This window comes from Choloepus didactylus, chromosome 24 (assembly GCF_015220235.1).
Source record: "Choloepus didactylus isolate mChoDid1 chromosome 24, mChoDid1.pri, whole genome shotgun sequence".
NCBI lineage: Eukaryota > Metazoa > Chordata > Mammalia > Pilosa > Megalonychidae > Choloepus > Choloepus didactylus.
The window spans coordinates 2,994,933-3,009,077 of record NC_051330.1 but is presented as its reverse complement, the minus strand read 5'-3'; the positions used below and the strand labels follow the sequence as shown (position 1 = coordinate 3,009,077).

The 14,145-nt window shown below is 40.2% G+C and overlaps 1 protein-coding gene and 1 pseudogene across 1 annotated transcript in view; one reads left to right on the top strand and one right to left on the bottom strand.

Moving 5' to 3' along the window:
- LOC119520029 (immunity-related GTPase family M protein 1-like) overlaps positions 1–14,145 on the bottom strand; it is a 379,546-nt gene that overhangs the window by 341,878 nt on the left and 23,523 nt on the right. The gene's annotated exons all lie outside the window — the stretch shown is intronic.
- LOC119520030 lies at positions 6,144–7,907 on the top strand (annotated as a pseudogene).

Genomic DNA, 14,145 nt, shown 5'->3' with positions numbered 1-14,145 from the left:
TCTATTTTCTACTTACTCTTTCAAATTCTTCTTTATGCTCTTTTACAGTCTTATTGATGTCCTTTATATTTTCAGCCAACCCATTGAAATTGTTTTGTAGATTTGTGTATCCTTCTTTGATGAATTGCTCCAAGTTCTGTGTCTCCTCCAGCTTTTTAATTTGGTCATTTGGCTTGTCCATATCTTCTTGAGTCTTCATGTGATTTGTGATTTTCTGTTGGCTTTGGGGCATTTTCTTACCTTGATAAGGTTATTTGGGGAATTGCAATACATAATTTTGCCATATTCACAGCATGCTGGAGTGCACTTTCCTGTCTTCCTATCAGATGCTGCTCTTGAACCACCAATTGCCTTCTAACCAGCTTCTCCTTAAGGGCACCTGGGTGCTGGGTGGGGTCCAAACCAGGTGGAAATCCAGTCACTGCAGCTGTTGTTTGTGTGCACTGAGGACTGCCAGCCCTTGGGTTGGGGATTGGGCCCTGGGCAGTTTGGCCTGTTTCTCAGGCCTCCATGTGCCCTTGTGCCCTGCCCACTCTGGGCCTGAGAGCCTCTGGGGCAGGAGAAGGGCTCCTGGTCCTTTCACATGGCACCTTTTGTTATCTCTACCTCTCCATTTGGCACATCATGGACCTCCATAGAGGAAAAGTAAATGCACTGGGCCATCTGCTCGTGGTCATCACAGGTCCACTGTTTCCTCAGCTCCTTCATGGGAGCTCCCAACTACAGGGCTGAGAAGGATTATCTCCCCAGCTCGTTTGTGAGATGGATGTGTGGGAGTGGAGAGCTCTTCCTTTCATTGCTCAGCATCCAGCTCACAGCTTCCAGCTCCAGTGGTCCCAGTTGGATAAACTAAGTCCATCCTTTCTTTCCTGATTCATCTGCTTTTTTCATCCAAGTCTCATTATATATTGTAGAGGTCCTTCCTTCCTAGCTGCTCATAACGTGAACCACTGTCCCAGGAATTTTCTGCATTTTCTCTAGTTTTTCATGAAGAAGTTTGCTCTGCCTCTCCTATTCAGCCATCTTCCCTAAAGTCTCTGTATATGATTTTTTTTATTTAACCAGGACCCCAGGCATTCTGTAGACTGGCATAGAACATACGCAACTACAGAGTTTAGATTTTCTCAGGCACATAATTACATGAAAAATAAATAATTTTCAAGCTCTCTCCTAGTTGAACTGGCTCTTAAATATTTTCAGAGAAAGGGAATCCCAAGAATTTTGTGTTCTTTAAGAAACTGGTGTATATAAATGAATTCCTAAATGTTCAATTAAATCTTGAAACCTAAAGAAGCTTTTTTTTAAAGTGCAATGCAGATATGCATGTCCATCACTATTCATATAGTTAAAGAATGGAATGGTAAAGACAGGTTCAACCTCTTGTAAGTGTACAGTTGTGAGTTAATCAAATAGAAAGAAAAACCAACAACAAAAATTCAACACTGACAATCATTTAAAGGAAAAAAGAAATAATCAAGTAAAATGTTGAAGAATAAGAATATATACTCTTCAAAAGTAAAAAACTGTTATCCAACACAAAAATGAGAACTACAGATTTGAAAAACACTCATTTGTCTTTGTCTTAAAATACAGACAAAAAAATAGTGGAAAGAGAAAGTCAGGACCATTTAGAATTGAGGAAGTCTTTGTAAACATGATACAGAGTAGAATGATTTCCCCTCATGAAGGAGACACCTGAAATGAAATTTCACAAGTTTTATGTCTGTAATAAAATATGTTAATGTAAAAAGAAAATCATTGCACAATTATCAAAAATACAAAGTCTGGATTTTTCCTCTTAAGTTTATAATAGATTACCAAACCTCTGTTTAATGCATTTACTTCCACAAGCCTGCTCTGTTTGACAGCACATGGCATATAAAGTGCATACACACACTGACATTATACCATGAGAATCGTGTCTCATCTCAAAATAGTGACATGCCTGTCACCCACACTTATATACTTATGTCCATCATAAAAAACTTAAGACTTTCTAAATGGTAATTTTAGAAAGCATTGAAAGATTTTTAGTCAACATATAACATAAAAAGGAATCTTGATTTTTAAATGAAATATTTTTAGTACTGTGGTATGTTGAGTTTAATTCAACAGTTGAAGCATAAATGTAGTAATTGCAATGTACTGTTTAATTCACAACTATAGGAACATGAGACTATGTAGTCATGAGAAGGGAAATACTAGAAAACAGTGAATGAATAAATAAGATGATTTTTCAGCACTGGTCATTCATTTCTTTGCTTTTAGGAACCTGGAAGAAATTTCTTCTTTAAGTTTCAAATGTTCTGGTAATTCTAGTCATTTCTTAGCTTCCTCAATATCACCTTGAGTTGCTGAAATAAGTGACTCCCAAGGATCCTAGTTCTTTTCTGCTCTGAGGGAGCCAGTGATGACCACATTGAGCATTCCCCGTAGAAGTCCTCTTTGAAGGCGTGATGTGAGCTGCCATGGACTTTTTCCTGTTCTTGTAGTACAGGTTCCATCCTGTGCTCACCACCTTCTATGGACATCTCCACTTCCAGCACTGGCCCAACCATAATAAACGCCAGTGGATGGATCAGCTGGAAGATTAGCTACTCCATTTGTGGAAAGCAGTGGGGCTGCACAGCTGCTGGGAGTCATAAGGGAAGCCCCTCTCACCTGGCAGAGGTAGGGCAGGGCCTCCTGTCCCCTTGCGGCTGGGGCAGGTGCAGTCAGCGGGTCCGCGCGGTCACCTCTAGGCGGTTCCCGGACCCTCCTGGGCCGACCTGAGGACACGGGAGGGGGCTCGGCCGGGCGCACAGCGGGCTGGGGGCTCCGACCCCGCGATCCAGCAGATGCTTCTGGGCGCCTGGGAGGCTGAGTCTCAGCCCCGGGGTAGGCGAAGTAGGTGCGGGAACGGGTGGGGAGCGCGACCCTGGCCCGCAGCGCGGGAAAGCCCCGAGCCCCCCTCACTCCCCTACTGACTATGACTTTCCATCACCAAATGCTCCCATTTCTGTTGGCTGGAATTGCAGCACCGTAGCCTAGGTGTCCTTTCAGTTCAGCAGAATCTTCCAGAGAGTTTTCCAAAGTGGATGGACCAATATACACTCCCACCAGGAGCACATAAAAGATTCATTTGCTCCATATTCTTGCCAATATTTGTTATCGTCCCTCCTTAACATATGGGCCATTTCAGTGGCTGTGTAGTAATGTCATGTTATGATTTTAATTTGCATTTTATTGTTGACTAGTGACGTTGACCATCTTTCATATATCTACTGGATGCTTAAACGTGCCTTTTCAGAGAAATATCTGTTTAAGGCATCCCTGCAGACAGACATTTAAATTCTGTTGTCTCTTCTTTCTGTAGTTGTTCTTTCTGGGTGTTTTTTTTTTTGGGGGGTGGGGTGGGATGGGGTTCAGTACATGGGTCTTGTTTAACATATATGATCACATTTTAATCATCACAAAAACAATACGAGACACATATTTGTATGTCATTGTTACAGATGGGAAAATTCAGACTTAGGCTAAATGATTGGTCTGAGGGCACTAAATTAAGTGGCATACTATAATATGTTTATTTTATTATTATTATTTTTTTTTATCATGCATCTATGGGTTTGCTGGGGAAATTCTGCTTCAAGATGTGGGTCAAATTGGCTTGGCTGAAGGTTGTGTCCGAGTCTGTTTCATGTGTCTCTCAGTCTCCTTGGACCAGCAAGCTAACCTCGAACAGATTCTGCTCTTGTGATGGCAGAAGCACAGGGGACAATAAAAGCACATGATGCCTCCTAAAGCCTCTTAAAGCCTAGGCTCAGAACCCACACCCTGTCACTTTCACCCACATCCCATTAACCAATTCAAGTCACACGGCAAGACGAACATGAATGGAAAGGAAATTATTGTATCTTCAAAGAACTGGGAAAGTCTGTAAAATCACATAAGAAGAGCTTGTGGATGTGTAATTCTTATAAAAGAAGGGTGTGAAAAATTGAAAACGATCCAATCTACCACAGACAGATCAAAAATGGTAAAAGTGGGGCTCAACTCAGGATGAGCTGGTTCTAAAGTCCATCCCTCTAACCATTATGCTATATGCAAACGCCTTAAAGGATAACAGAATCAGGCAGTGACAGTGAATAGTAATGACACATTCTGATTGGGAGATTGGGTCAGGCTTAGGAAATGAGATACATAGGCTTGAAGATGAGGAGTTTCCGACAGGCAGAGAGGCTGGTTAGGGCTTTGCATAAGGAAAGCTTAGAGGATGGACTGAAGGACAAGGTATCTGTCCTCAAGAGGCTCGAGTGCAGGGTTCCAACGCTGGTAAGGAGTGGTGAGATATCAGGACGGGAAGTTAGGATGCGCCCAGCATGGAATTCTGACGTGATCGGATCTGGAACCTCATGGTCCATTGCTTCTCAAACTTTAATGTGCAACAGCATCCCCTGGGGATCTCGTTAAAATGCAGATTCTGATTCAGTGGGTCTGAGCTGGGGGCCTGAGATTCAGCATTTCTAACAAGCTCCCCAGTGATACTGATGCTGCTGTTTCAGACTTTGAGTAGCAAGGCACTGTGCTAGCCATTCAAAGTTAAGAATTATGGTTTCTACCCCTTTGTTCTCACACAGTACTTAGCACATTGGTCTACACATAACAGGCTCAATATAAGGATTGGGTGCTATTGCTTCTGCTGTTGCATGTGCTTTCTCCATCCTTTTAATGGGCTTCTTTGCCCTCACCCAAGGCTTCCCATCTCAGCTGCAGAAACCCAAGGCTCTCTGACACGTTACTGCATTAAGTACCTGCCTACATATCCACCAGATCCTTTGCTCTTTAGGAAGGGAAAAAAATCAAAGTCTTCTGAAAGCAACCTTCTATTACTGGACTTCTGCACAGATTCTTTGGAGCTTTGTGGAAGCCATCAGAAGCTGATTGTACTCAAAGGGGATGCTAGTCTCCTCCCATTTCCTAATTTGATTTCATGGCTAGAGCAGTAAGAAGACTGATTGCAGAGAATTCCCACATTTGTGGGAGAGGGACTTTTCTCTGAAAAAGGCCAATGGCATCTGGGGTTTCTTTGTCACATGGGAAGGCACATGGTGACTTCTGCTGGTCCTTCTCCTGGGTTCTGGTTTCAAAATGGCTTTCTCAAAAATGTCTCTGGGCTTCTGTCTCTTTTAGCTTCTCTCTAGTAAATACGGCTTGCACATCATTTCTTACACATACCTGGGTATAAGATTTTTCGAGTGACCTGTCTAACGGTATAAGCATTCAGTGATCAGAGCATCACAGGATTCCAGAAAAAGCCCAGTTCAGTTGACATCCAGGGGAAGCGAATGAGGAACAACTCTTACATCCCCATCTCCCTGTCAGTCTGTTTCCCATCTTTGTCCACAGTGTGCTGTCAATTGAACATACTTTCTATAGCAGGCAGGCACCAGGGTTCCTTATCACCTCACATAATCTATGGCCCCTTTTATGTACAGGTTGGTGTTGGGTGATGGGCAGGGCACCAGGAGAGTTTCTGACTCCTGGCAAGTCCATGTGGACAGTGCAGTATTATTTTATAGAGCATGAGTTACATTACACCTGCTATACTGTGCTCCAGGGAGAACACCCTGTTTCATGAACCAGCACACTTTCTCAGACAAGAAAACAACAACAGCAGCAAAAATTTTGTAAATTTCTATTCCTTAATGAAGACACAAAATATAGAATTTCATCCTGGAAGTAAAGGGCCCAAACATATCTATTTTGCTGCTTCAAATAAGAAACAGGGCCTACTACCTGGGCAGTCAAACAGCGAGACAATTTCCTGGGAAGTCTCACACAACACGTGGTAAGAGTGTGGTGGTAAGTGTTGCTTTCATTATTCTTTTTATAAGTCGCACTATCTTATTAGATTTTCACAAGTATTATTTTCACAGCAATAAAGATAAAAAAAACTGAAACATAATAAAGAATAACATGGTTAGGAGTTTGGATAGGATAATCAGGCCTCTGAATTAGTCCTGAATGGTGCAGAAGCTCTTCAGAGAGGAGGGCCTTCAAAGATACGGGAACAGTATGACCAAGGGCAAACTACATCCAGTTCAGAAGTCCAGGAAATGTGCATTGTTATAAAGAGAAGAGTCTTCTATCTATAATGTGGGAGGGAGCAAATGCCATAGCATCTTGGTATTTCAATTTCTTTGACTTTTTCTCTTTCCTCTTCCCTCTAGCATCCTCAGCTGCCCAAGGACATGGGTCAGTCATCTTCCTCCAAACCCGCACCATCCAATGCTCATAATTTGGCCTCCAGCTTTGAAGAATTTTTTAAGGATTTCAAGATGGAAAGCAAAATCCTCCCTCAGAAAACCATCACTTTGATCCAATCACTTCTGGAGAAAGGAGATGTTCAAAAGACAACTTCTGTGATCTGTGATGCATTGAAAGAGATTGAGAATGCCCCAATAAACATTGCTGTGACAGGGGAGTCTGGGTCAGGGAAATCCAGTTTTATCAATGCCCTGAGGGGTGTGGACCATGAAGGAAAAGATGCAGCCCAGGTAGGGTATGTAGAGACAACCATGGAGAGAAGAGACTACAAACACCCGAAGATTTCCAATGTGACAATATGGGACTTGCCTGGCATCGGAACCACCAGATTCCCACCACGGAAGTACCTGAAGGAAATGAAATTTGGTGACTATGACTTCTTTATTATCATTTCTACTACACGGTTCAAAGAGAATGATGCACAACTTGCCAAAGCAATTAAAAAAATGAATAAGAATTTCTACTTTGTTCGCTCCGGGGTGGACAGTGATTTATACAATCTAAAAAAGTGTAAACCCAAGACTTTCAATAAGGATACTATCTTTCAAGACATCAGAAAGGACTGGAACATCTTCAGAAAGCCGAAGTGACTGATTCTTGTGTCTTCTTAATCTCCAGCTTTGATGTGTCTGACTATGATTTCCCAAAGTTGCAGACCACTCTTCTGAAGGATCTCCCAGCTCAGAAGCGCCATATCTTTGTGCAGTGCCTGCCCTGTGTTACCGAGGCTGCCATTGACAGGAAGAGGGATTCCTTGAAGCAGAAGATCTGGCTGGAGGCACTGAAGGCTGGAGCATGGGCCACCATCCCTTTCATGAGTGTAGGGGGTGATGAAATGCAGACACTGAAGGAGACCTTAAACCTCTATAGGTCTCACTTTGGGCTGGATGATGAATCCCTCAAAAACATGGCTGAAAGTTTGAATGTGTCACTGGAAATGCTCACAGCAAATATTAAGTCTCCCGATTTGCTGTCAGTTCAGAAGGATGAGGAGACCTTAGGGGAAACAGTGTTGAAATGTGTGGAGAAAATCTTCTCCGTCAGTGGTGGCCTCATTGCCACTGGCCTCTACTTTGGTAAAATGTTCTATTGGCAAGCTTATTTCCTTGACACAGTGGTGGATGATGCTAAAGTTCTCCTTAAAAAAGAAGAGATTTTTAGGATCGATGCTACCTCTGAGAAAACCAAACCACTTCTGGATGCTGAGTGTGAAAATGGGAAAAGTGAAGCAGCTCTCCCCTGACTTATCCTCCGTGTTTTCATGACACTGGTTCTGCAAAGGTGGAGTCAGCTTTCCTTGACGCAGTCCCAGCTCACAGCCAAGAGTGGACCACCTCCTCCATGACTGTTATTTGAGAAAAAGAGCAATCAGCTCTAAAGCATCTTTCTTTGGGGACCTTCTTGAGAAAATAAAGAAAAGGAATCCAAAATTCTTTGCAAAGAGGAGAGAATAACTCTGTGTGCTGGGTCTTTCATAACCAGGGCTTGTTACAGACATACCAGTGAAATGTTATTGTGCACTCAGTAGATCCTCATCAATATTACTGAGTGAATGTGTACATAGTGTGTTTTTGGCATTCATGATATTTTTGTGAATATATGCATTCTGAGCATTAATATACCAGAAAATGTTGAACATAATCCTAATCATTCCTTTCTAGGCTTAACATTTCATTTGATAAATAAGTAAGGTAGTGAACTGACATTGTGTCACAGGATACTTTGTGGGAAGGGCAAGCGCAGAAGAAAGGAACATACACCAGGGGCTTGCATATTGGAAGCCTACACATTCTTTGGTCTTTACTATAGAATAATTTTTTCCTTAAACTGAAAGGCTGTGGAATAAAATGAAAGAAGTTAGTAATAATAATGAGTGGAAATAAAAAGAAATACAAGTATTTCTTAAACATATGAGAAGATACTTAATCACACATCTAATAAAGGAAATGCAAGTTAGAAATGGAATTTACACTGTGATACAATTTTTCATCTACTATATTCAGGTAAATTTCAAACATTGACCTTTTGTTGGTGAAAATGTAAAACTATGCTTACAGTTGTATAATGCTGGTGGAAATGAAAAATGATACATCCCATAATGTGGAAAACAAGGCAATAGCTAAGAAAATTACGTATATACTTATGCTTTTACCAAGTGATCCCACTTTGAAGAATCTATGCCAAAAGAACACTAGAAAAATTACAAAAATGTGTATCCTCCAAACTGTTAATTGCAGCACTAATTGAATTGGGAAAAGACTGTAAACAGTGGAAATGTTCTTCAATAGAAGGTGGTAGATAACCAAATAGCTGACTAGTTAAGTGTAGAAAAGAATGAGGAATATCTTCTATATTACCATGGCATGACCAGGAATTATGTATAAATCACCAGATACAGAGAGAGGTGTATAGTACAATACTGCTCAGCTAATAAGTTCAGAATATGAATAAATGTTAACACATAATTTTAAAGAATCACAAAAACATAGGAATTAAATGAAATTATAGGAAGAAGGGATAGAATGATTTCAAGGGGCAGGGATAAAAGTTAGGTTTTTGCTTAATACAACTTATTTTGTAGGCTTTGCCTTGGAAACATGCAGATGTTTTATATAGCTGTATAAGTGTTAAAGAAATAGAAAGCAAAATATTTGGTATAACGAAACAGAGACATTATTTAAAGGCAAATTTTTGGTAGAATATATCCCAAGGACAAAAATGATTCTAAAGGAACCTTACATGTTTTTCAGCAGTAGTATTCACAATAATATTGAAAATGATTTTGCTTTTCTTTGACTATATTATTTACATTAGGATAAAGCAAATGAAGTAATTATGTTAATGTAGTTAGATACCAAGGTTTTCAGCACAATAGTCATCCAAACATAAAGTAAAATTTAAGTAAGAGCTGTACTGAAAATAGAAGCATGAACTCATGATTTAGTTTGCCTTTAGAAAATACCAGTTTTCTACTGTGCATACTGAAAAGGCCTAAACACAGTGACTAATCCAGTAATAATGAGAATTCTTAGCTCCCATATGTGGTCTCTAAATGCCATTTCCCAGAACTTCTTAGTCAGGGGCACTAAGTAGAACCAGGGCTTCTTAGTTTGGGACAGTAAATTGGTACACATCATATATGTTTAAATCCACGAAGTCACAGTGAAACAAAAATAAATTTACTGGTCAAATTTATACTATGCTAGGAAGCCAATTCATTATTTCAAAAACTAGAAAAGAAGGGAGTGAAAAAGTATGTAGATATTGCTTTTTATATGAAAGTATTTAAATTGCTTTTCTGTGAAAATTGCATAGTAATCAAATGGTTGATGAGGAGACACTTTTCTTTCTATCAGATTTCCATGGATAAATGCAGAAAGAATGATAGGATTAGAATGACTATTTTGCAAGCCTTAAAAGTATAATAAATATAGGAAATGTTCATGTAATCATGGCTAACATTACAGAAATAGAGACAAGCAGATATAATATGCCTTGCATTTGAAGGAGAGAGCCTAACAATATGAAGTTTTGTGCCCAAAACAAAATGAATCAGACCAAATCTCCAGAGAGATATCTACTTAATCACAGGAAATAGAGGGAACAGAGGAACATGTTAAATGATATGATTGGGACAGAATCATGAAAATCAAAGAGTATGGTTAATTTTACAGAACAATTTCTTCAAACAATGGATTTGAGAGGAAAAAATAGAAACCAGAAAGGAAAACACTTGCATTAAAAGAGAATCTAGAGAATTAAACCCTTATTACAAAATGTGGACTTTTAAAAGCCTTATTCAAATCAGCATAAAAACTTTTGTGAGAAAACCAAGGAAATTTGAACACTGGATATTTTATGAGGTTAAGGAATGTTTACCATTTTTTTATTCATGCTAACATTTGTGTTACGTATACTTTCCATAGCCTATTCAAATATTTTCTAATATTCTCATTAAATAAGGTTTAGTTTGAGTCACTTAATTGTTTAAGCAACCTCAAAATTTTTCACATTTCACAGTATGAAAAGTGGTGTAGTAGATGCATCATCCAGGGTGTGTACAGATAATGCTACTTACACATTTTCTAAACTGAAGTGAGCATGATTTCTGGATACAGAGGAAGTAAAGGTTTCAGACATGGCTATAGAGAATAGTTTGAGTCTCAGATACCAGAGACTTTCAGGAGTCCTAGAAACAACCTGGTCCAAAGTTTATGCTTGCTTCTTTTGTTAATCATCATTAAAGGGGATGATAATTGATCCATGGTGATGATTAATTCTACTGTTTCCAGAATAGTCATACCTTACTGGCAGCATAACTCTTTGAGGATGGTGCTGCCATTGAGGGTAAAAAATGGGAGAGGATTGGGGAAAGTTTGGAGTGAGGTCCACACTCCACACTTCTGACCCCAACTACAAGTTCTGAGATCCCCAAGCCAATATTCATGTTTGATAATTATCTTGAACAACTCACAGATCTCAGGAACGTGTAATACAAATACAGTTTTATTACAGTGAAAAGAAACAGACTAAAACCAGCAGAATGAAGAGATGCACATTGACGTTTCCAGAAGTCATTGTCGTGAGGCTATCTTTTGTCTTCTCCCAGGGGAGTCACAAGGACAGTGCCTAATTTTCAGCTATGATGTGTGGCAACAGACAGGGAATATTTGCATCCAGAGAAGCAAACTGAAGCTTTGCTTGGGAATTGTTTCCATATAACCCATGGTCTTCAGCCCCTCCAGAGGCTGAGTTAACGCCATGTAGCCCAGGACATGCTCCATCAATCACACTGTTAGCATAGACCATCAGGTTTGTCCTGATAAGCCCAATGAGAATCCCATTGTTAGCACAGGCTCTCTGGCATCACCAGAGACAAGTCCTGATCTTCATTACTTATAATATTATAATGGCATCAAATCTATCACCAGCTTTCTGGAAATTTCTAAAATCAGAAGTTTATTGAAAACACTTAGAACTATTACCCATCACTCCCCTGACAGGGAGATCCATATTCTCTGATCTGCTGCTCCCTATATTTGAAGGCAGAAGAAGTTGCCCTGTGAATACGCCGAATTTTAAATCCAGGATGTTTTCTTCTTTAGTCACTCATCTGTAATATTCCAAAACAAACGGTTATGACTATGTTGTGGTGAGGACTGGAGGAGGATTCAACAAAGAAAAGGGAAGAGGGAAAGCGAATCAGGGAAGGAGGTAATAGGAAGAGGACAGGTAGTATCTTTCTTAGCCTTTGACTGTTTTCAGTGTTTCAATGTTTTATTTCTTACTTCTCCCCAACTTCCATGTTTACGTACTTCTTCCTCAGCTAGCAGGTGGTGTTATGTCATAGTTTCACTATCGCAATCTTGGAGTTGTCATTGTTCCTGAGGTTGCAAGTCTCCTTACCAGAGACACCCACACATCCAGTGGGCGGTCATTGATCATCGAACGTCTGTGGAGTGCGCTGTCACTCTCTGCCAAGTACGTGAGTGGAGACCGTGGTGTGGATCCTGACCTAGCTTTGAGTGTAAGGAAGCCACTCAGATTCCGCTTGCTGAAACGCTGCTGCTGCTAGTGCCCAAAGAGAAAAACATAGCCATAACAAATGCTGTGTAACACGATTTCCTTTTTGTTTGTCCTTATTATACTTGATATTTGTAGAGCACTTGTTGGAAATGTACTTTCATCCTCAACAGACTTCCAAGTAAATGACATAAGTTGGGGTGTTTGATATATTTTCTCTGCATCTCATCCACAAAAGGTTTCTAACACAAAGATGTATTCAATAAACATTTTTTGAATAAATGACAAAATAAAAGTTTAGTATTGAATTTTTGGTCTTCTACCTCCATTCTGTGTGATTGTGGGTGAATGACTTAACTCAAACAAAGTCACAAACATCTTTTCTAAAATAGGGATAAAAGTAACCACTACCTGCACTTACTGAAAACCCTAAGTGCGTTGATGCCTGTGAGGCTGACTTGCATGAGCAAAGTGCTGCCCAGCCATGTGGCTTCATCACTCCTGACTCCCCAATCCTTTCTCAATGTCTTCTCAGTAGCTCACCCCCAAATTCCATGCCCATTGCCCAATTCTCCCTGCACGTCTTTAAGTAGAGTAGCAATGTCTGAAAGAAATAAACATACACTTATTAGGAAATTGGGTTATAGCCACAGGGGCTGGAAATATGCAGGGTCCAAATTGAGACTGCACTTGGCATTTGCACGGCTATCCTGCTGTGTTCATCTTCCTATGGGTTGCTTGTGGAACCAGGTTTCAGGAGAACATGATCTTTCCAGGGTCATGGAAGAGGCTTCGTCCTTGATGCTAAATTGTTTCTTTATGCTCTTTCACTTACCAACTCTTAACTTTCAAAGAGGTGACCTGTTATATTATGGTTCATTCAATTTTTTCTTCTTGCATTGACTTAGTTGTTGGCAAGAAGATCAAATGCTAGTTTATCTTTAATTTTTCTGGGATGAGGCTATTTCCTCACTATTGTACGTTTCATCACCATCACACTAAGAAGTCGGCTGGGAGTCAGGTGATTTTGAGTCCCGTCCTTAAATATGTTCTTCTATGGGACCAATGTGAAAGTTCTCTTTCAGTCTTTTTCTCCCTATGACAACCACCTGGGGTAACTGGAAATATATTTCAGTACAGGACAATAGCAGAGGAAGATTCTGTGCCATGATCTACACTGAGCAAGTCAACCTGACTTTGAATATTCTGGTAACTCGGTATAAACACTTTGAGCAGAACTCTGACCCAAAGGACCTCATTTTTGCAAGGGACTGTGGTAATAAAACAATTAGGGAGGTGGGCTGGGGAGTAGGGACACTCCATTTGGGGGCTAGGGAGTCTTGTTGGCTGGGTGGCAGGATTACTGATTGATAGATGTAGTTCATCACTCAAATTTAGGAAGAAATAAAGCAATTGCTTGAATATCATTGACAAGTTAAAATTCATTCAATTGTTTCACCATCCTCTAGTGTCTCCCCTGGAATAGTTCAAAATGTGTGCATCAGAGAATGTGTTATGGAATATCACCACAGGATATATGAGGTTTGTTGATTCTCCATCCTATTTTATTTCAAGGGCATATTTTTTATCTGTCCCCCTCAGTTCTTCACTTGTCATCCCTTATATTCCAGTGAACACTGTATTTGGATGGCAAAGAAACAATCAACAGCCCCATTCTGCTAACTACCTGTGGAGTTTCTAGGATTTCAGGGTTTCTTTCCATTATAAAGTAAAATTTGTAATAATCTTACACTTGTGAAGAACACTCAACCTGTCACGATGTATTATAAAATATAACACAGTTTACAGATGTGTCATTTTATAGATATGGTATCTCAAACATCTTCTCAATTTTTATTCCTCTGTACTGAAGAAGACACAACAAATTCTAGAGTGTGCACCTTTACACAAGGGACTGGACCTGAGTGCACAAAGCTGGGAATGAAAGGGTCATTCTGTGCATGCCCGATGTACACCCTTCCCCTTCAGTTATTCTGCAGGTGTGTTTACTTCTGGGCTCACCTGCAGGTTTATCCTCACTTTTATTACATTCTCCTTACCTACAACTTTCAGGATGATAGCCATGTATGACCTTGCATTGTTGTCTTGGCAGTGAATGCTGCTTTCGAACTGGGTTCTTCTGCTTCTCAGGCTCTCTGAGGTTACTCACACAAGGCCTGCCTAGTCACCCTGGGTCAGCCAATCCAGAGTAACAGAGCTGGTTTTAGTTTGCTAAAGCTTCTGAAGTGCAATATACCATGTTGAAAAGCTGAAGAGGCAGCCAAGTCACAGGGAGAAAATATTTGGAAACCA